Source organism: Lissotriton helveticus, chromosome 5_1 (genome assembly GCF_964261635.1).
Source record: "Lissotriton helveticus chromosome 5_1, aLisHel1.1, whole genome shotgun sequence".
NCBI classification, from domain to species: Eukaryota; Metazoa; Chordata; class Amphibia; order Caudata; family Salamandridae; genus Lissotriton; species Lissotriton helveticus.
Window position 1 is genome coordinate 2,106,905,972 of NC_136065.1, and position 22,464 is coordinate 2,106,928,435.

Below are 22,464 nucleotides of genomic sequence, written 5' to 3' on the forward strand. Positions count from 1 at the left end.
TTGGTATAGTCCGAGAACAGCAGGATACGATGATTGTCATATAACAGGGGCTCTTTTACGCGGGCCTGTTTCAACACAGTGTCTCAGTCAAGGTAATTCAACAACCTCACAATCACTGGCCGCGGACGAGCCCCCACCGGCTGTTTCTGGGTGAGCGCCCTGTGCGCCCGCTCCACGACAAAACACCGGGACAGCGTATCCGGAGGGAGCCAGCTTTCCAGCCATTGAGTGAGGAAGCGCTCCATATTGCCATTTTCGCATCCCTCCGGAAATCCCACAAAGCGCAGGTTGTTACGCCTTGCCCGCCCCTCCGCATCCTCGACCCGGAGAGCCAGACCCTTTTGAATGCCTTCCTTGGTTGACACCTTCTGCTTGAGAACCGAGACATCATCCTCCACTCCCGAAATGCAGGTCTCGGCCTCTGTGATGCGGGATACTGCGTTCCTGAGGTCTTGACGGAGCAGCATAACATCCACGCCCACAGTTCCAATTTTGACATCTGGCATGTCCCTGGATTGGGTGATCGCCGCCATCAGGGCCGCGTTGTCGGGCACAGCCTCCTGGGCTCCCCCAGCCGCACCGCCCGCTGCTCCCGGGCCGTTGAATTATCTATGGGTCCGTGCTTCGTGGAACCACCACTGCCCTTGTCCCTCGTCATGTTGGCCTATCACGGACTCCCAGGGCACCTAAATATGTCGAAGCACAGCACACACACTAGGTCTGCCCCAACTCTGATGCACTGCATATCACTCCAGCACTCGGTCCGATTCCAAGGGAGGGGTGCGATGATGAAGCAGAGGAAGGGAAGGTACCCCCGAGCCGGGGCCCGCAATCCACCACCAGGGGGCCATGGCCGGCCTGCAGGACCCCCGTCGACCCGTCCCCCAATGACACGTCCCACCAAGGCGGCAAGGCCCGACAGGTGACCCCACACCCGGGGCCAGTGATGAAGCACAGCAATCCCCGGTTGAGCCACCGGGCCCGGTAGCACACACGGGGCTCTCTCTGCCCCCCCTCGTGGCCCGATACAGCCGCCGGTCCCTCTGCACAACAAGCAGCCCGAGGGGGGGGGCCCACCCGAGCACCTCCCAGCAACAGTCGTCCTCCAACGTGGGACCAGCCGGAGAGGGGGCGCAAGCTCACGCAAGGGCCCACGCGGCTGGTCACTCCTAAACACACGAGGCACAGGAGCGACCAAGCATCTCAATAGGCCGGGGCACCCCCTCCACTCAGCCCCTCACCGGCAGAGGTCCACCAGACTCCGGGCTGATCCGCCCCACGACAGGCGAGCCATCGCAATCACTCAAAGTCCATGCAGCTGAGGGGCCCCTCTGTGATCCACCATCCTCGCCTGCCGCCGCGCCGCTCCTCCCAGCTCTGCTCTGGCCACTGTCGCAGGGCACCCCCGGGGGGCCACACACCCGGCTCGGTCGACCTCTTCTCAGGCCTTAGAGCACCCACTGCAGGAGCACTACAGGTCCCACACGCTGCCTCCGCCACTAGGCCCCAAGGATCACGGGAAGGTCCAGGCATCTCCCCGAAGGCCTCACAGTAGCCCACCATACGTGGCCCGATATAGCCGCCGGTCCCCTGACGTCAGCACCAGTCCGGGGGGGGGGCCGACGTCCCAGCGATGGAGGCCCACAGCTATCAAGCAGTCAAGGGAGGGGCCCACCCGCGATCCTCAAAATCCGGCCTCACTCCCCAGCGCGGTGCACAGACACAGCCAAGCCTCCCCGCCGACCGGTGCGCCCCCGCCTCCTCGCAGCGCCTCACCGGCACAAACAGTCTGAACCTCCGGGCCGACCTGCCCCACAAAGATCGCCGCCGCCACCCAAGCCGCCGGGGCGCCAACCGCCGCTGCAGGCACACACGGGCAGCCGTGCAGCTCTCACCACCTTCAGGGCATGCCAAACTTTACTCCCCGGCTCCACCAGCTCAGACCAGGCCTCGCCATGTGAAAACGGTCTTTGCGGTTCCCAGCCGTTCCAGACGCCGCTGCCGCTCACCGGACCGCCGCACAGGTAGCCAGCACCAAGATGCCCCCTCCAGGACTTCAGAAAGGTCCGAGGGAGACAGGATAATCATCGGATAAATGCTGGGCTGTACGGAGCTGGTTAGCACACGTCCGCCATGTGGGCCTGCTAAGCCACCCCCCCCCCCATTGATAATGGTTTTTAAAGATTTTTTATAACAGATTATGCTGCTAGATAGTGTTATACATATTGATGAACCTAATTGTAATGACTGTAATACAAAGGGGTAATTCATATTGTTGGTGCAGGAGACGAGAAAGCTGAAGCAATATTTTGATCATTTTTATTTACTGTGAACTAAGCCCGTCATTGTGGTTATTTTCTTTTGAACTGGCACATAATGCTCCACTTTAAAACACTATCTTTATTTATCATCAGAAAAAATGGGGAAATGCAGCACCACAAAGATGCAGCACAATACTTAACAATGGGTATGTTGGTAAAGCTACCTGAAATGTCTTGTCATATTCTGTTTCAGGGCTGGCATGTCAGTAGAAAAAGAGAAATGCAGAAGCAGCAGGACAGAAAGAGACACCAAGAAAGCTGAATTATTAGCCACCACCCCACCAATGAGGCCAAACACAAACAGCAGCACGCAGCCTGGACTCATGGTGTTGTGCTTACATTGTGAAATGCGAGCACAAAGGCAGCTACAAAATGGACAAAAGGAGAGAGTATGTTTGTGATAAATTTTGTGATTCCGCTGGTATCACCAAAACTATGCAATCAACAGCAGGAGCGTTTCACTTTGTTCTGCAATAGTTCAAACTAATCAAAATAACACTAGGAGCAGCTTTGTGTGAGCCTTCTATGCATGCTATTTGTACGCGTGTTTGTTTTCTATGATAAATGCAAAATGCTGCTTTCTGTTAGCACGTTTTTCCATATCCCACTGCCTGTAATTAAACCGGCATGTTTATTAATGAAGCCGATGGGAAGAAGCGCCTTGCAAACATTTAAGGAGCTGGGGTTTCAGGCTAATAAATTAAATCGCCACAGGGAGTGGAGGCGAGGCTGCTTTTGGCAGGTGGAATGGGAGAGAAGACGGCCTGCAGATGTACTCGTACGGAGTGCTCGTTTGGAAATGCAAAAAAAAGTACCTTCAGAGAGAAGTAGCCAGTCAAAGGGCACTGGCAAGTGACCGGAGGCTGTACTTTTTTTTTATTGTATTTGTTATTTTCAGGTTTACATCTCCAGCACAATAAATCAAGTAAGGTACAAGTGTACTATCGAGCTCTGTACCCCATTGAGCTCTGTCCCCCCCCCTGTTTTGCGCATGCGCAAGAATGGTGCGCATGTGCACATTACGGCACATGACGTGGCACCACGCCCACCATCATTCCATGTACCCCCTAAAGTTTCGCATTGCGCATGCTCTATTCAAAACATGCCCTGACATTGTGCGCGGCGGGTGCTGCTGTTGCTCTGCAGAGGCGAGAGAGGGCGCCCGCAGGAGAGAGTGCTGCAGGACGGGGAGCCCATGGGAGGGAACCCCAGCACTCCCGCAGGCTACTGTGGGGGCGCCGCACACACGCCCGAGGAAGGGTGGGGTGGGGGGCGCTACCGTGGGTACTGATTCTGAACCGCTCTGTGTCAATTGGGTATCCTGTCCTACCAACTCCTGAAACATTACCCCCCAAGCCTGTAAGACCTCAGGGAGCTTTCCATCCCTCCTTGTATGCCGCATGTGCTCTTCCTCTGCCAGTGCCCATTCCCGCAGATCTGCCCTCCATTTCTGCAGCGTCGGGCCCTGTGGGGACAACCAATGGATTGCAATACGACGCTGGGCTGTGACCAGGCCTAACATTAGGAACCGCCTACTTACTCTCCGTTTGGGATCCCGGGGGATTAATCCCAGGAGACGTGGGTCCAGGTCTACTATCCACCCCGACACCTTTGCCAGAACCTCCAAAACCGACACCCAGTATGACTGGAGCACGGGGCACGCCCACACCATGTGTATAAAGTCTGCCCGTGGACTGCGACATCTCGGGCAGTGGGACCCTCTGGTACTATCAATGGCCTGGAGCTGCTTAGGTGAGAGGTAGGTCATGTGTATAATATTATGTTGAATTTGTTTAAAGCGGTTGCTTACTGACACCTTCCGCACACTTTCATGTATTTTTTCCCACTCACGGGGGGTAATCTCCTGCGGACATGCCCGCTGCCATTTATCTTCTATCGCCAAGGGACGTAACCTTTTATCCTCCCGTAGTGCCCTGAGGTGAGTCACAAACTTACGCCCTCCCGCCATCGCCAACATGGAGACCAAAGTACAGGTGTGCGCCGGAGCCTCCGGAAACGAGGGCCATAGTTGACGCGCAGTCGCCGCTAGTTTAGCGTATTGGAGAAATTGCCCCGGACCTAGCTCGAAGGAGGTCACCGCCTCCTGATAAGTGATAAATGTATCATTTGGATACAAATCAGCCAGCATCAGGCAACCTCCTTCCGTCCATTTGTTCGTTGACATGACCTGAGCTATCCGGGCAAAGGATGGCATCAGCCATAGATCCATGTCGGGGGCAAACGGCTTGTTGCATATCGTGGCCGCCAGCCGCACCAGCGGGAGGCTGTGATCTTGCCGTCCCCCCACCTGCCATAGCAGCGCTCCCAACTGCCCACTCCCGTAAGTTCCTGCCAGCAAGGACCTCTCCCAAGAGGGGTCCGTATCCAACCATGCAATAGCATGTTGCAGTTGTGACGCAAAGTAATAAAGCTCCAGGTCTGGGACTTCTAAATCCCCCGCGCCCCATCTACGCTTCAGGACCTCCAGACTCACCCTGCACCGCTTCCCGTTCCACAATAGGAGGACTAAGAGGGAATCCAGTTCCCGGAAGACCTGGTGCGGCAGCTCGTAAAAGGACTCTTACATAGTGTACAGACAGCGTGCGAGGGCCACCATTTTGATTAGGGCGATCCTGCCCATTAAGGAGAGCTTAAGGGTGTTTCAGAAGGTGATACTCCCTCGTAGACCCCGGATTATCATGTTGTGTTGGAAGAAGGTGGCCGAGTTTCGTCCAATCCAGATCCCCAGATAACGAAGTGTATTGTCCACCCATGGGAGTCCCATCTTCGGACGCGGGACCCCCTCCCAGTCAGACTGCTCTCCAACCGCGTAGAGCTGAGATTTTGCCTTATTCACCGCAAGACCAGAAGCAGCTGTAAATCGCGATAGAGCGGCCATCAAGGTCGGCAACGACTGCGTCGGCTGACTCAAGTATATCAAGGCGTCGTCCGCATACAATGACACCACATGCTCCACATCCCCCACTTGAATGCCCCGGCCCTCAAGCACCGTGCGGAGGAGGCATGCCAGCGGTTCCATTGCCAGGGCAAAGAGTAGGGGTGAGAGAGAGCACCCCTGACGCGTTCCCCTCGATATGGGTATCTCATCCGACACACACCGTCCCGTGCGGACTCTGGCCACAGGCAGGGTGTAAAGCAGCTGTATCCACTTTACAAACCCTTCCCCCAGTTCCAGTTTTAAAAGCACCTTCCAGAGGTAGGCCCAGCGGATCGAGTCGAACGCTTGTTTAATATCAAGGCATACTAGTGTGTTTTGTTTGGCCTGTCCCCCCAAGGTTTGCATGACGTGGGCCAGGCGACGAATGTTCCGTAACGTATTCCGGCCCGGAATAAACCCCGATAAGTCGTCATCGACCAGTCGCCTATAGTAGGGAAGGAGTCTACTGGCCAGCACCTGGCTGATAATTTTTAAATCCACATTTAGCATGGATATGGGCCTATAGGATCCGGGAAGAAGAGGATCTTTACCCGGCTTGGGGATCATAACTATCGTCGCCGCCCGCATGGAGTCTGGGAGCGAGCCCCGGTCGTAGGCCTCCATTGCAATTTCAAGGAGTTTTGGGACCAGAACCCCCTTGAACTCTTTATAGAGTTCAGCCGCTAATCCGTCCATCACTGGGGATTTTGCTGTCTGCAGATGGGCTATCGCGGCTCGCAGTTCCTCCTCCCGAAGTGGCCCCCCCAATTCCTCCTGGCTGTCCGCATCAATATCGGGCAGTTGTATCCCCTCAAGGTACATTTCCATGTCCTCGGGGCCCGCTGAAGGCTGAGACTCTGAGTATATTTTGCATAGATGGGACCGGAATACATCATTAATCGCCTGTTGGGTATATACCATCTGGCCCAGCTCATTCTTCAGTACCAGAATCGGGTGGGGTTGAGTTTCCGCCCGTATCAAACGCGCCAGCAGCCTCCCAGCTTTGTCGCCCTCCGAGTACCATCTCCGCCTGCTGGCCGTTCTATTAAATTTGCCGAGTGAGGCCCAAGTGTCCCCCAGCTGCTATCGTGTGGCCGTCCATTCAGGCCGCCTCTCCTTATCTGTGGGAAAGTCTTTCTCCATCACGGCCAGACTGTCCTCATATTGTCGGAGCTCCCGTTCCAACACCAGTTTAACCCCTACCTCCGTGGACAGACAAGTCCCTCGAATTACCACTTTCATGGCGTCCCATTCAGTTGCCCTGGTGCTAGCCGAGCCCCAGTTCACCTCCAGATACGTCTCGAGCCCCTGCAAAATAGCCTCTTTGTAAGTAGGATCACCTAAAGAATCCGTGTTGAGTCTCCAAAGTGGGATCTTGGGCCGTGGTCCGCCCACCGAATATGTGAGCAGGAGCGGAGAGTGGTCGGACAAGTAGCGCGCCAAATATTGGATCTCTTCCACCTTATTCATTACCGTGCCCTGGAGAAAGAAGTAGTCCAATCTGGTATGGGTGTTGGCAGCAGGCGTGTAGCACGAGTACACCCGATAGGCAGGGTTTCGGTGCCTCCACACATCTATCAGGCCATAACTCTGGAGCATCTGGTTCATCGCTTCCCTCATCTTAGGTTTGGCATCTGACTTTGGGGGGCATCTATCTAGTTCCCCATTAAATGCACAGTTGAAGTCCCCTGCTACAAGGAGCTCCGTGTCTGGGTTCAAGTCTAACTGTACCAGCACTCGACCCAGAAACTCCCCATCGTCATTGTTCGGAGCATAGACATTCACCAAGCATACACTACGCCCATCTAGTGTGCCCACCACTATCACAAACCTGCCCTCTGGATCCAGTTTGGTGTGTATGGCCTTAAAGGGGAACCCCGGAGCCACCCATATTAAAGTCCCTCTGGCAAACCCAGAGTAATATGTGGCAAAAAACTGCCCACGCCATCTACGCTGGACATACTTAAGACAGTCTCTCCAAAAGTGTGACTCTTGGAGCAATGTAAAGCTGACCCCATAGCGCCGGAGGTAGGTGGCCAGCCCGATTCGCTTAATCATATCATTGAGCCCCCTAATATTCCACGTTATTAATTTGTATCTTTGTGTATCACCTGTCATGAGTTAGCAATACCCGGTATCGTAGCGCCCAACTGGCGCACAAGTGAACCCCCACCACAGTGTGATGTGACCCTTCAAAAAGCGAACAACTTATACATCCCAAAACAAGGTTGCAATTTGGCCCGGCAGCATCCCTTACACAACCAACACAAGGAACCCCAACACCCCCCACCCACAGGCGGTAGTACCGCATCTCCTAATCCGAACCTGGTCAGGAGACTTCGAACCCCGCTCCAAAGCTACTCCCCCCCCTCAGACCCCTCCCCTCAACTTGCAATTAGTGAATAGAAAGATAAACGCAGCAATTGAATGTGTAGTAGTCCAGAAGAGTCCCTTCTCCCCTTATTTGGATGTTCTGCCGACTGACTGGTACCGCGCAGCCCTGCCCGGCCAATGGCCTAGCCGGCCGCCTCAGCACTCTACAGCCGGCCACTTAATTTTAAACTTGGCACAACAGTACAGCCACTGTAAGAAACAGGTTTCCAGCCCCCTCTCCGTCCCAGCCCGGGAACGGCCCCATCTCGAAACCCCTGGGCTGTACAGATCCCCCCAGGTCAGAGCGTAAAGATACTCACAGTGTCCAAGACCCCATGTGTTTCATTCGGACCACCGGGTTTACCAGTCAATTGTCTCGTGGAGGGTCAGCAGCCGGGCTGGTGGCACCCCCCGAATCCGACTGTGTTTCTTGTACCAAACACAGTGGGGAGAACTGGGTCTGGGTCGGGATCGCCTCCAGTTCCGCTCGGAGGGCGCCATCCGGGCCCACCGTGATACGTCCACTCTCTGCAATGGCGCGTCCTCCCGGGGGTTGATCTCCCTCTCCACGTCGTTGATTCCGCCGTCGCCCACTCCAACGTCTCTGCTCCTGCCAGCCCTGTGTGTGGTCGTGGCCCGCCAGGCCCAACGAGTCCATCCAATCTTCCACGTCCGATAGGCGTTCGAAGAAATGCATCCTGTCTCCGCGTTGTACTCGGAGTCTGGCCGGGAAGAGTAAACTATATTTGATGTTCTGGCTTCGCATCCGTAGCTTAACGTGCAGGAAGTCGTTCCGGACCTTCCTCGTATAATCAGGGAAAATATGGATGTCGTGGTTGTCATATCTGGGCGGGCCTGTCTTGCGAATGTGTTGAAGGGTCAAGTCCTGGTCTCTAAAATTAAAGAACCGGGCTATTATCGCCCTAGGTGGAGATCCCGGCATCGGTGGCGGCCCCAGGGTTCTGTGAGCCCTCTCCACTGCAAACAGGTTGGACAATTGCAGATTCGGAAAGACCTTGCCGATCCAGTCTTCAAGGAAAAGGTCCACCGTCAGCCCCTCCGTTCGCTCCGGAAATCCCAGGAAGCGGAGATTGTTCCTCCGGGACCGCCCTTCTGCATCTTCCGTCCGATCCTCCAACCGGGCCGTATGAACCTGGAGAGCCGCGACCGTCTCCCTCCTCTGCCGGACCTCGGCTTGCAATACACTCAGATCTCCCTCCGTGGTGGTGACCCTGTCGCTACCTTCCTGAGGTCGAGGCACAGATGGTTGATGTCCATGGCCATCCCGTCCATCTTGGTTTCCAACGCCACTCTGGAGTTGCGAATTGCTGCTAGGATATTAGCTTTGTCCTGGGCCGCTGTATCTGGGTTGGCCTCCATCCCCCGATCCACCCTGGGGCGCTCCGCCGCTGTAGGGCCTGGGACCGTGTACTGCACTTGTCGGCCGGTCTTTTCCCATTAATAGTGCGGACACTCGAGGGTGATCTACCGGACACCTCCCAGGGGGTACTGCGGGTTCCTGGCGTAACCTCCTCACGATTCTCAGGCCGGCCCCGGTGGTATCAACGTAAGTTCCAACAGGTCTAGCCACAGGGTACCTGTACTGTGGGCCACTGATCAGCCGCGCGCCTGGTGACTGCCGGTCCCCGCCGTCACCGAAGTAAGGACCTCCAGGGCATCGCACCGCAAAGGAGGGGGCGGGGGGGTCAAGCCACAGCAATTCTAGTCCAGCTTGTGGGTCTCCGCACCGCCCTCAGGCACCAGCAGCCGCGGCGCCGGGATATCTCACCACACCAGGCGCTCGTAGGCCCAGCTCCCTCACTCGTCCCTCTCCGTGTGCCAGCAGGCTGCCATACGATTACCCCCACTTCTGGAGCGTCACCAGGGCCAACCGTCCCCCAGGAGGCAGGTGAAGAAAACGGCACCCAGGCAGCCCGGTCTCGGCGAGCACTTGACCGTCTGCAGATCCTCCGAGGCAGCTAGTATGCGAGTAGGCAGCTCCTCGCCGGCCTCACCCTGACACCGAGGTCAGCGGCAACCCGCCTGTCGGCCGCACCTCGCCGCCGCCAATTGCCCTCGTGTCCTCTCCGGGGACCGTATGCCACCTCGTCTCCTCTCGCGGTGACACCGCCGACCACCAGGGCCTCCCGTCTCTCAGCGATGCAGCTCAACAGCTTCGCAGCGCGGCGGCCGCCATTTGTATGCTGCAGGTTGTAGCATGTCTGCCGCGGGCCGCCGGGTCCCCCTCAGTCACGGGCGGTGACCCGTACTCAGCTTCGGTACCTCAGAGGTCCAGGGGGGCTTCCCACCTCAGGAGCTATGGCGAAAACATCGATGTGCCAGGATTTTGTAGGCTTATGGGGACATTAGGGCAGGAGCTGGACGAAAACGCGTCTAGCCGGCCATTTTGCTAAGCCACACCCCCGACCGGAGGCTGTACTTAGTTCAAGCTCCATGCCAGGCAAGGATGGCAAAGCAAGAGTAGAAGTGAATGCGGACAACATGGAGAGAACATGCTTGCCAATCAGACACACACAAATTAGAGGGACAAAAGACTTCTCAAGCACAGCACAGGTGACACCTAAATTGGCTAGCAGAAAAGCCCACCTTGGCATGTTCAAGAAAGTCAAAGCAAATTAAAAATCTTCAGTTTTACAGGCAAACAACATAATGTTACACGTTTGGATCCCTGTTGATAAGTATAGTACCATCCGCAATGAAGAGAAAAACACAGTAAATAACAGTACTAATAATATATGGTCAAAGTCCTACATTACTTTTTTCCATGCCTCAGTCAAGTTCCATCCAACCATACATGACTATGTAAGTTGGTCTACTGCGTGTTCAATATGAAAGTGCTTTGACTTTTCAGTTGCCTTTACTGCCTCGACAGCCCCCTTTACTTGCAGAGCACCCCCTTGACACATTGATTGGCAGTCATAATTAAATGTGGTAACTGACAACGGATCATAGCATTGTGACACTGTACCCAGAGAGAGCATCTCTGACAACACCCTGTTAAATTATCCACTTTTCATGGCATATGTTGATGTGTTCGATCCCATAACAGGTAAGCAGCACTTACAGATGGACATGAAACTTCGCCCTCGACCGTACTGTCTGAGCGAGCCTTTTAGTGGCGACGGCTTTGACAGTATTGCTGCACTGCTGTGACTCCCTCCTGTCTGCAGAAGGGGGGGCTGGTAGAAAGGTGGGGCACCTTAAAATTCAGCGGCTGCTGCATCATTTTGGTTGCACTTACAGGGCTCTCAGATTAAGTAAGGATAACGTTTGTCAGATGTATTCATTCCTCTACTCCCCATGGACTCTCAACCTGGCTAGCCTATTCTTTTATTAAAGCAACGCCCCCCCCCCCCCGGCTCCCCTTAATATCAGCTCAGCATATGCCAGTGCGGATGACTTCATTATCATCTGGCTCCGCCGCAGCGCTACATGCATGCATTACATGAAACTGAGAGTTTCTGTGTAGCCATACTTTATATACAGGGGCCATGTGTAGGAAATGAAGCCCTCTTTAAAACATGCAAAGGAATCCAGACTAATTCATGTATGATGGAACTGACTAATTTGCTACATCATGTGATGCCAAACGATTAACCTACATTTTAAAATGAATATGAGGAAATCCTATACCAGCTTCTGCCATAGGTGAAATCATACGGGAGGGAAACATGAGAAAACCTATTCTTTCTCTGCATCCACCTCAGAAAATCACACTAGAGGAACATTACATGTAAAAAGGCACGCCGGGACAACGCGAAAGGTGTATGTGGTGGGGTAGGCGTCGGTAATATGAACAATACAGATAGCAAGCAACGGGTCTGCACATGTATGAGCAGTGGCATTGTTTTTAGCGCCTTCAAAGACCAGTCTCCTTCAGTACCCCCCAAACCTTTCACCACCCATTAATAACTAATGCATTTTAGACACTGCTGCCAACTGATTAGAATTAGTGACCAAGCAATTAGAAAATAGTGGAGTGCAAGTTAAGAAGGATCAACTGTTTTTACCGGGTACTCTGAGTTTATGTGTTCGTGGGTGGGGGATGCAGCAGGGCATCGTCCAATAAATGAAGACGCAGAGGGGAGTGGAGGTGAGGCATCTTTTGGAAGATGGAATGGGACAGAAGATGGCCTACAGATGCACTCGTAAGGAGTGCTTGTTCAGGAATGCAAAAAAAAGTACCTTCACAATGAAGTAGCCAGGGAAAAGACACTGGCCAATAGCTAGTTGCCAGCAACCAGAAACCGTGCTTGGTCCAAGCTCTACGGCAGGTAAGGATGGAAAAGCAAGAGCAGAAGGGAAAGTGGACGATGTGGAGAAGCATGCTGGACAATCAAACACACATATATTAGAGCAACATTGGAATAAACCTGTGATATGTACAGATTAGTAAGAGGTTGGGTTCTTAGCCCCCTTTCAGATTTTTTTTTAATTTATAGAAGACTTCTCAAACACAGCACACGTGCTGTGCAGGAGAAACCTAAAAAGGTAACTTCACCACAGAACCCCTTCTTATAGTACGCTCTTATTGCTTCAGGGAACATTACAGCTCTCACTGATTGTTATAGATATATCTTTTGACACACCTTTCTGTGGCAGACGAAGAATCAGACAATGAGCTGAGCTAAGCAGATGAGTGGTCTCAAGGGTACACTTGTATAGAGAGTTCTATTGCAAAATGTCCCATATATTGTCCAAGAAAAGAGTTACTAGCCAACATGGTAGTATACATTGTGCACTGGATTACTAAAGAACCCTAGTCATTAATGCAAAATTTCAACAATACTAAAAATAGAACCAGTATTTTAGTGCAGATGCTGTATTGCGTTATATCTTCTTATACATGATTATACATCATAATCGCATCAGGAAAATCTAGTACTTTCACAAATGTACATATACATCAAATCATTTAACAAATCATAGCGTGTGGTCATTACATCATGAACACATGAAAAAATGTACACAAAACGTTTAAAAGAAAACCCGATGCATTTCGGGACTGGGGGATCCCTTCGTCAGGGGCAACCTGTGAACAGATACATCAATGTTACATAACAAATGGATTTGCTGACTGATTTTTAGAGACAACACAGGGGTAACATCACCCAAATTCATAAAGATGCATGTGTGCAAGAATGTCCATCTGTGTAAAACTTCTATGTGGTTTATAGAATCATGTCCACCCGAGTGTGATTAAACACTTAAAGAAAGATACAAGATCAGACAGGTGAGTCACGTGCAAAAAGTGTTAATAAGAAAGCGGATACTATCTGAGAGTTACACAGCGTGTGCAAAAAAAGACCCGATTAGATAAACTGCCAGTGTGGACTGTATACAAATATGGCAGGAAATACCTTGCTGAGCACAAAGTGTCAGACTATGGGAAAGTCCAATGCGGATGCTGAAAAAATGAATATGCAATATAAGAAAAGGAAAGCAGGAGCAAGCTGTCAGGGTGCCGCTAATCAGGATGCTCACCTAAATGGAAACGCAGATTCTCTTCATAGAAGTGTGAAGATAATAAGATTGTGTGCTACAAAGAACAAGCAAACCATAAATAAAACAGAGTTCTCTAATGTTCAGACATAGAGTTCAGACGATAAAACAGAGTTCTCTAATGCGCAGCACAAAAATAAACAAACTCAGGACAAGAAATGCAAACTCACCCCTGTGTGGCAGAAGCGAGTACCCAATGTTTAAAGTCCTGTGGAGGTGTTTTAGTTCTAGGACCCACTCAGAAGCTGAAAAAACGGATGCTGCAGTATCAAAAAAGAATACGTGCAAGCTGTGAGTGTACCCCAGACATGTGCAAGACAAAGCTCACCTAAGGGGACACGCAGATGCCCTTCGTGACGATGAGAGGATGATAATACTGGTAAACTGAAAAGAAAACAAGCAAAACAAGAGATAAAACAATAACCTCTATGTGTAGCGCAATGATGGTAAACACGAGTAAGAAAATGCACCCTCACCCCTAACTCGCAGGAGCGGGTGCCTAATGTTCAAATGTCAAGTGCAAATGCTGAAGTCGAGTAAACCAGAATCTAAAAAAAGATACCCATCGTAAGAAAAAGAACGGGAGCGGTGAATTGAATCGCGGTAATGAGAACACGAATAACGCTTACCTCAAAGCTGTTACAGAGCGGCCGAACGCCAACAAACAAACACTGTCGGTTACAACGTGCGGAGTCCCTCGCGGACTCCGTTGCAGATACACTCTATAGAGCTAGAAAGAGGACTGAAAGAGAGAGCCCCTGGGGGCCATCTAAAAGAAGAGCTGAGCCTCGTAATGAAAGTTGCTTAACTTAAAGAGGATAACACAAAAAAATGAAGAAAATGGCGCAGTGAACCTAAAACATTGAAGTTACAATGATATGACATACATAATAAAATACCAGAAACACGAATGCTGCACAAGGCATAAACACGATGTCAAGTATGGATAAATGCAGCAGATGAACAATACCAGGTAAAGGTAAAAATCAATAAAGGCGCACGAAATGGGGATGTACCAGGGGTCAGGAAAGGTCCTGCCCGTGGGAGTAGATCACTGTGCAAGGAAAAGGAACAAAATCAAAAAAGCCAGAGGGAAAACATAAGGATTAGGAAAAATGTGAAGTGCTGTACCGTAGAAATGAGAATGAGGACATATAGTTAAGAGAGAAAATGATGCATGAGTAAACGAGCGATAGAAAGGAATATAAATACCAAATAAGAGAAAAAAAAGATCAACATTATGTGTGCGGAACAGAAACAGTAAAAATATGTGCTGTAAGAATAGTGAGCAATGGAAAGTTTCCTCCACCAGAAGTGTGCACCTTGATGGACAACCATATGTAGTTTAGACATAATAGAGGAAGAGAGCCCTTCATAGAAAACAACTCATGTCAAGTCGGTCATTGAGGCCTGCGGGAAACATCGTATCTAATGTTTTGATCCCACAAATTTCTCTTTGAAGCAAAATCTTAGCAGTGCCCATACCGGGTCTGACATTCAGCTGTTGATTTGGAATCGTAATTGGGATATGGTGTGTTTAGCATCATCCCAATGGGTGGCTATACTCGATGTGGTGCTTTTCGTCCTGATCTTGCGTTTATGTTGTGTAATGCAGACTTAAAGTTTACGCTCTGTTTTGCCCACGTAGGCATTCCCACAGGGTCATTTAATGCAATAAATTACATTGGATGTGTTGCAATCACTCGTATGTCTCAGCTTGATCTTTTTGCCTGACAGGGGATGAGTTAGTATGTTTACAATGATAACGTTGTTGCAGTGAATGCAACTATTGCATTTTTTAGTTCCACATAATTCTTCTTGTTTCGGGGTTATTTTTGGGGAGTCTAACAAAGTGCGTAAATTCTTCCCTTTGGTGTATGCAAAAAGTGGTTGTTCTTGAAATAAACCATGAAATTCATCTTCATTCTGTAATAAGTCCCACCGGTTAATAATGATCTTTTTGACGTTTTGTGACACAGTGGAATGTTTGGATACATATACCATTCCTTTGTCTCTCTGTGCCTGATATTTCTGTAATAACTCATTGCGTTGTTTGGTGAGGACCTTACTCAAACAATTTTGTAGTATAGCATCCGGGTAGCCGCATGCTTGAAAACGTTGTGTGTATTCTTCAAGTTTACTTGCACTGACATCAGAATCTGAACATATTCTCTGTATCCTTATGAATTGTGAGTATGGCAAAATTTTAATCAGACTCTTGGGGTGAAAGCTGGTGTAAGCCAGAGTGCTATTCCGGTCTGTAGGCTTGTTGTAAACCACCGTGTCAAACTGATTGAAAGATGATTTACTGATCTGGACGTACAAGAAATGAATTGTTTCTTTCTGTATAATGTAGGTCGTATATTGTCCACCTCAATAGGTGCCATTGTGGGTATGAATTTAGACCTCAGTTGACTTACTTCTTAACATATCGTTCTACTACCAAAAACATACCAGTTATAGAACTTCCTCAAAGCGCTGAATTGAAACTCTAACTCAGTGGTTCATAACTTTTACATTTCTGGAACCTGGGAATCCCCACTGAATCATTCTTGGCATTTGTGCACCCACAATGAGCCATTATTACAATTCGAGAATCCGAGTCTAGGCATTTTTGATGATTTGAACTGCAATACACTAAAGATACAGAAACAAGCATTCACTAAATAAATACACAAATTATGAAATATCCACAAACAAATATAGAAAAATAAAAATTATAAGTTTTAGAAGGGAGTTAGGAGCTTTTATAAATTCAATAGAGGCCACTCATTGCCCATAGTATATTCTGTTTGCTGCACCTGGACTGTGTGGTGTAGCGGTCTAGTGCGCTAGCCCCGGAAATGACGTGGGGCGGACATCCGGCGGCGGCCATGTTTGGGCATTGGCGCGCCGATTTCGAGAGTGTCACTAGCCCGATCCGGCGCTCCTGAGAGCATATAGGTAAAATTATTATAAATTGTAGAATAAATCTACCAAATCCACCAAAGAGTGTCCTGGCATCATTCCTAGGAATAGTACCGAGCTGCAACATTATTATGGCGACGAGATGACGGAAACAAAACCTACAGCCGAACCCACGAGAGCAGCACCTACCAAGGAACACCACCAGGCACCTACTGTGGCACTCAGGAGCGTGACAGAGATAAGGGGCAACACAAGGAAGTACGGATGACCCCTCAGCAGGCGCGGGAGAACAGTGACAGGCAGCAGGCGTGAGTATAAGCACCGGAGGTACACGTGGGCACTTAGCCACCCTCGGGAAAAGCTGCGCTGGAGCCCCAAAACGGAAGCCAGGAGCAAGGGGGAGATCAGACCCAACCAGGGAACACAGAGCCAGGCGAAGAGGTACCAGGCACTTCCACCCCAGAAGAGAGTGGCGGGAGGAGGTCAGCAGCGCCAGAGGCCCCACCATGTGCGCCCAATCCTCAGCGTTAACGAATCCTGTGCCATTCTTATCAAAGATGGGAGAACCAGAGATGCCCTGGGAAGACTGGAAGCAGTACTTCCTAAATTACCTCTCAGCATTGGAAGAGGAAGGCGAAAACGAATATACGGAAGCACGGCGGAAGAAGATATTGCTGCACAACTTAGGCCCAGCGGGCCAGAGAGTATATATGAACTTAGTCAAACCAGAGAGGCAAGCCACCGATACGAATGTGTTCCAGCACGCGTTGGAGGACCTGGATGCCCATTACAGACCCGTGGTCTGCACAGCCATTGATAGGTACAATTTTTTTCAAAGAAAACAGGCCAGAGGGGAAACGGTGGACGATTAAGTGGCAGCGTTGCAGAAGTTAGCTATCACATGTAAGTTCGGGGCCCTGCATGAAGAGTTGATACCCGACCAAATAATCATGCACACCGTCATCACGTCAATCCAAGAGAAACTGTGGGTAAATGGCGACGCACCCCTGAAGGAAGTAGTAGCCTTGGTGAAGAAAGCGGAGATGTCAAAAAGGTGCGCTGAAGTGCCGAAGCTAGAAAACAGTCAAAATGCGGCCGTATGCAGAGTAGCAGACAGGAGAAGTACAGAGGCCAAGCAACAATTAGGGCACCAAGGAACACGCACGTACAAGAGACAGAACCAGAGAGTATACAAGAACCAAGGACAAAGGAATGGGAGAAAGAACTCATGTTACAGGTGTGGGAGTGCCACGCACGCAGCATATAACAAAGGATGCCCAGCGTTTGGAGCTAAATGCTCGTTCTGCACTCTCATAGGGCACTACGAGAAAGTGTGCAGGGGAAAACAGTCAAGAAACGAAGTCAAGTACGTGACGCAAGAGGCGAACCAGGAGAACAAAGACGCGGACGAAAGCGAAGGTGACGAGATTCTGATGATAGAAGATCAGATATTAGGTATCGATAGCGCCACGGACAAGAAACCAAAATGCGAGATGGAAATAGGCGGAGTGCAGACGACCATGATAGCCGACTCAGGATCACCGTATACTATCATCCAGAGGAGCATATGGGAGAGAGAATTCGCCCCCAGAGTCGGACGTCAGCTCTTACTGTCAGATATTCACCCCGTAACGTACACCGGGGACCCCATCCCCATGGTAGGGTATTGTCCATTAATATTTACCTTCAACAGGGCTCGAAAATTCCACTCGACCGCTCGCATAGTCGAGCTAAATTTAACAAGGTCGAGCTGTTTTTAGGTCCTACTTGCCCTTTCTGGTGAGTAAAACCAACCTTTGTCCTCTGTCTGTGAAAACTGAGAAAATGTGACAAGATAACACGATTTAAAGGCATTTTTATTGCTCACAAAGTTAATGAACAATAATGATGCCTTTAAATCTTGTTATCTTGTCACATTTGCTCCGCTTTCAGAGACGGAGGTCAAGTAGGTTGCATTTTTTATTTTTATTTTGCAGAGTTTTATATAGCGCGAACTAGACCCGAACCGAATCAGGTATCAGAGCGCTTTACATAGCACCAGTTACGTTACATGAGGACGGACACACATTCATTTTAGGCACGGGGAGATTAAGTGATTTGCCCAGAATCACAGGAGGTTTTGGCGTCGTTACCGAGACTCGAACCCAGATCCCCAGGTACGAGGTCGAGCGCCCTAGCTGTTAGGCCAACTCCTCTCCCGCAGTTAGGATTCTTCAAGCCCTGCTTCAAGGACAGATCGACAGGAGGAAAGTTATATGTGGCTGAGAAGGGGCCATACGTGTTGGGATGGAAAGATCAAGGAGCCCTCGGAATAAAGCTACACCCAGGGGGGCGCACGCAAGTACTTGTAACGGATGAAGCGGGAATGTACGAAGCGAGAAGCTGGAAAGAGGAATTCCCAGAAGTGTTCAAAAGCACCATTGGTCGCCTGACGAAGTTCACGCACAAGATTTGCCTGAAGGAAGGAGCACAACCCAAAAGCCATAAAGTGCGCAACATTCCATTCAGGATCAGGACAGCCGTGCAAGAGGAACTGCAGAGGTTGGAACAGAACGATGTGATAGAAGCGATTGACAGCGCAGAGTGGTTGGCGCCGTTGGTGGTGGCGCAGAAGCCGAACGGGAAGGTGAGGTTATGTGTAGACCTCCGCAAACTCAACAAATGCATAGTGGTGGACAAATCCCACCTCCCAAAAATAAATGAGATGCTGGCTAAGATTAAGGGAGTGAAGTTGTTCTCCACAATTGACCTCTCTTCGGCCAACCACCAGATCGAGCTACACCGATCTTGCAACCACTTGACATCATTTATCACGCCCTTTGGGTGTTACAAATTCATGAGAATGCTGTTCGGCCTGGCCTCCGCAGCGGCAGTGTTTCAAAAATTGATGTATCGACTTTTTCACAAGATGGATGGCATCCAGTATTTCCAAGACGACATCTTGGTAATGGGAACATCGCGAGAGGACCACGATAAAAAGTTAAGGGACGTGCTCACCACCCTGGCGCAAAATGGCCTCACTGCACAGTGGGAGAAATGTAAATTCGGTGTGAACAAAGTCACATACTTGGGGCACGAGATAAGCGATCGGGGCATTGAACCCAAGGCGGCGAATGTAAGTGCCATCAAAGATGCCCCCACCCCGGAAAGTAAAGAAGACATAAGAACCTTCCTGGGAATGGCGGAGTTCTACAGAAAGTTTGTACCACACTTCACGTCTAAAACACACCATGTGCGACAGATACTGAAGGACAAGTCTGCATTCCGGTGGGCTGAGGACGAGCAGAGGGAGTTTGAGGAGATGAAACGGAGCATCTGTGAAGCAGTGCCCATACACGGATTCGACCAAGAAGCAACCACTATACTGACCATGGATGCCAGTGACCGTGGGTTGGGTGCCGTGCTCACGCAACAGTCTAAAGAAGGCACGACCACAATGATTAGTTTCGCTTCGAGAGCGTTGGCTCCCAATGAACAAAAGTTCAGTGTCGTCGAGAAAGAAATGCTGGCGGCCGTATGGGCAATGGAAAGATTCCGGCAGTTCCTGTGGGGAGGAAGATTCACGTTGCGCACTGACCACAAACTGCTGATAAAAGTACTTACGTCGAGCGGCCACGATTGCGCAACCCCAAGGATTGCGAAGATGACTTTAAGAATACTTGACTATGTATATGACGTGGAGTACCTGCCTGGGCACAAAAATAAAGTGGCTGACTTTTTGAGTCGTGCAGCGGCAAAGGAAAGCAAAGAAGCGCAAGGCAGAAATGGGTGGGAAGATTTCATAATAGCGACAACCGCCGACCCAGAAAAGGCCATAAGCATCCAAGAGTGAGAAGCGGAGTAAACCAAGGACGAAAAGCTCGACGCCGTGAAATCATATGTGGCGGCGGGGTGGCCAGACAAAAGGATGTTGGACGAAGAATTAAAGCAGCATTGGGAAGTTTGGGAAGAATTGTCGATCGGGGACAACCCCTGCTTCCTCTTGAGAGGTGACAAAGTGATACCACCCAAATCCCTGACTGAACGACTCCTGGACATAGGACACGAAGGACACCAAGGCATTGTCAAAACAAAATGGAGGTTGAAGGAAGACTATTGGTGGCCGGGAATGGACAAACAGATTGAGAGATATGTCAGGGCATGCGAACATTGCGGCAGTGCTGACAAAACACAGAGGCTATTACGCCCTCCCCTTGGCAAGTATGAATACCCAGAGAATCCGTGGGAGGAGATAGCGATTGACATTCTAGGGCCCGTCCTGGACTTCCAAGGGACACAGAAGTACATCATGGTGCTAATAGACCGATACTCGAAATGGCCCGAAATAAACATAACAGAGGACACTGAAACTGAGACGGTGCTAACATTTCTAACGGACGTTTTCATAAGGGAAGGCATCCCCAAAGGGATTCTAAGCGACAATGGACCCCAATTTACATCAACCAGATGGGCCATGTTCATGGATCGAAATGGCATTGTAGTCAGACACACTCCTGTTTATCACCCGGCCTGCAATGGACTGGCGGAGAGATTTAATCAGGTGATCATGGGCTCCATCCAAGCAGCCATCAGTCAAGGGAAAGACTGGGAGAGGGAGCTGAAGAGATTGATATGGGCATACCGCATAACACCGACAGCCACGGGATACAGCCCGTTCAGGATACTGAGAGGGCGTGAACCATTCACTAAGGACAATGTCGCCTGGAAGCGCCTCACAGTCCAGAGTCACTGGTCACCGGCGGTGGTCCGCAAGAACCTGGAGAAAGCCCAGCGAATATATACCGAACAGTACAATAACAGACGCAACACCCAAGAGACCAGCCTGGAAAGGGGAGAATGGGTGAGAGTAAAGCAACCCATCCAAAGGAAGAAAGGGGACAGCAAATTCACACCCCCCCCTCCAAGTTGTAGAACCGTACTCCAGGTCTGCGTTACTCAGCGATGGAAAAGTATGGTCGCAACACCGCATGGCGAAATGTAATCGGGTGGAGAACTGGGACGTGAGGCAGGAGAAAGGGGGAAGTATGACACGGCCAGACGAAGCAACCCGGAGCCCGACGGGCAGCAGGGAAATAACCACCCAAAGGGAATCACCGCGGACGAGAGAGAGAGAAGAGGTGCAAGGAACCCAGTTCACCGGTGAGATGGGAGAAAGAAGAGGAGCGAGAAGGAAATGGCGCAAGTAGCGTGGCGGGGCCCAGCCCAGCAACTTCGAGACTGTCGCCCACCAACACCCAGCAAGACTTTCAGACTCGGAGGGGTAGAAAGATCATGCTACCAAAAAGGTTTGAAGAGTTCAACATGGAGAGCAAGTAAGACTGTTGTGTTATAAAGTATAAGGGGGGGAGATGTGGTGTAGCGGTCTAGTGCGCTAGCCCCGGAAATGACGTGGGGCGGACATCCGGCGGCAGCCATGTTTGGGCATTGGCGCGCCGATTCCGAGAGCGTCACTAGCCCGATCCGGCGCTCCTGAGAGCATATAGTTAAAATTATTATAAATTGTAGAATAAATCTACCAAATCCACTTAAGAGTGTCCTGGCATCATTCCTAGGAATAGTACCGAGCTGCAACATTATAGACTGCTTCCACGAATCAATCTGAGGATACTAACTTAATTTTAAGCCACCAATTTAAAAGTTCATCACATTTACAGAGTGTTTTGAAATTTTAATTTTTACATTTTACTTCTTTGTTTATATACACTTTATTAATCTGTTAGTGATATTTCATTACCTAAGCAGAAGTGAACCCCCCTCCCAAGTACAAGATTAAGAATCACAGCTCTAACCTGTTCCATGAGGAGTACTCATTTTTGGACAGTCGCTCTGTAAAGTGCAGGTAATCCCCATTTTCCAACATCCAAAGTCAGAGTCCAGTTTTTGTAATGGCTGAATTGCTTCAAGCCTGCTGGCTCCTCTTGCATCATCAGGTACCTGCCATCTTCTTCTCTGACTGTTGGCAGTGGTGTCTTTTGGATCATCAAGCTCCTCTGCAAGAGGATTTCATTTACAGGATCGTTTGTTTGCATGCCTGTACGTCATCGTAACGCATGGCTCGTGCCCAATCCCCTTCCACGGTCCAAGTTCAACGTGCCTTGTTTTGTGCGTGGGCACGTCGTGGAGACGCCGAGGCGCACGTGTTATTTTAGAGGCCTGCGTAAAATAACCGTCGCAGATGAGTCATGCTGGCCACGCGCGCGCCATTGCAGTCTTGGCAATGAGCACCCAGGGTTGAATTTTTAGACACAGCACGTTGTTTTTTTTCTTCACGGGTGCCAGACTCTGCTTCGCTGTTTATTGCGGGGTTATTCGAGCTGTTATTATTAATGTTACTGATCATTACACAGCCTTTCTTAAAATCAGTTTTGGACTCAGCAGCCGTTCTGATCACAGGGGTTGTGG

General features: G+C 50.4%; 1 long non-coding RNA gene across 1 annotated transcript in view; it reads right to left on the minus strand.

Moving 5' to 3' along the window:
- The window catches only part of LOC144756377 (uncharacterized), a 218,868-nt gene extending 196,783 nt beyond the window's left edge, over nucleotides 1-22,085 (minus strand). Inside the window, exon 1 of the long non-coding RNA XR_013595135.1 lies at nucleotides 21,852-22,085. This is a non-coding gene — a long non-coding RNA (uncharacterized LOC144756377). The remainder of the gene's footprint in view (nucleotides 1-21,851) is intronic.
- Nucleotides 22,086-22,464: the final 379 nt, after the last annotated feature.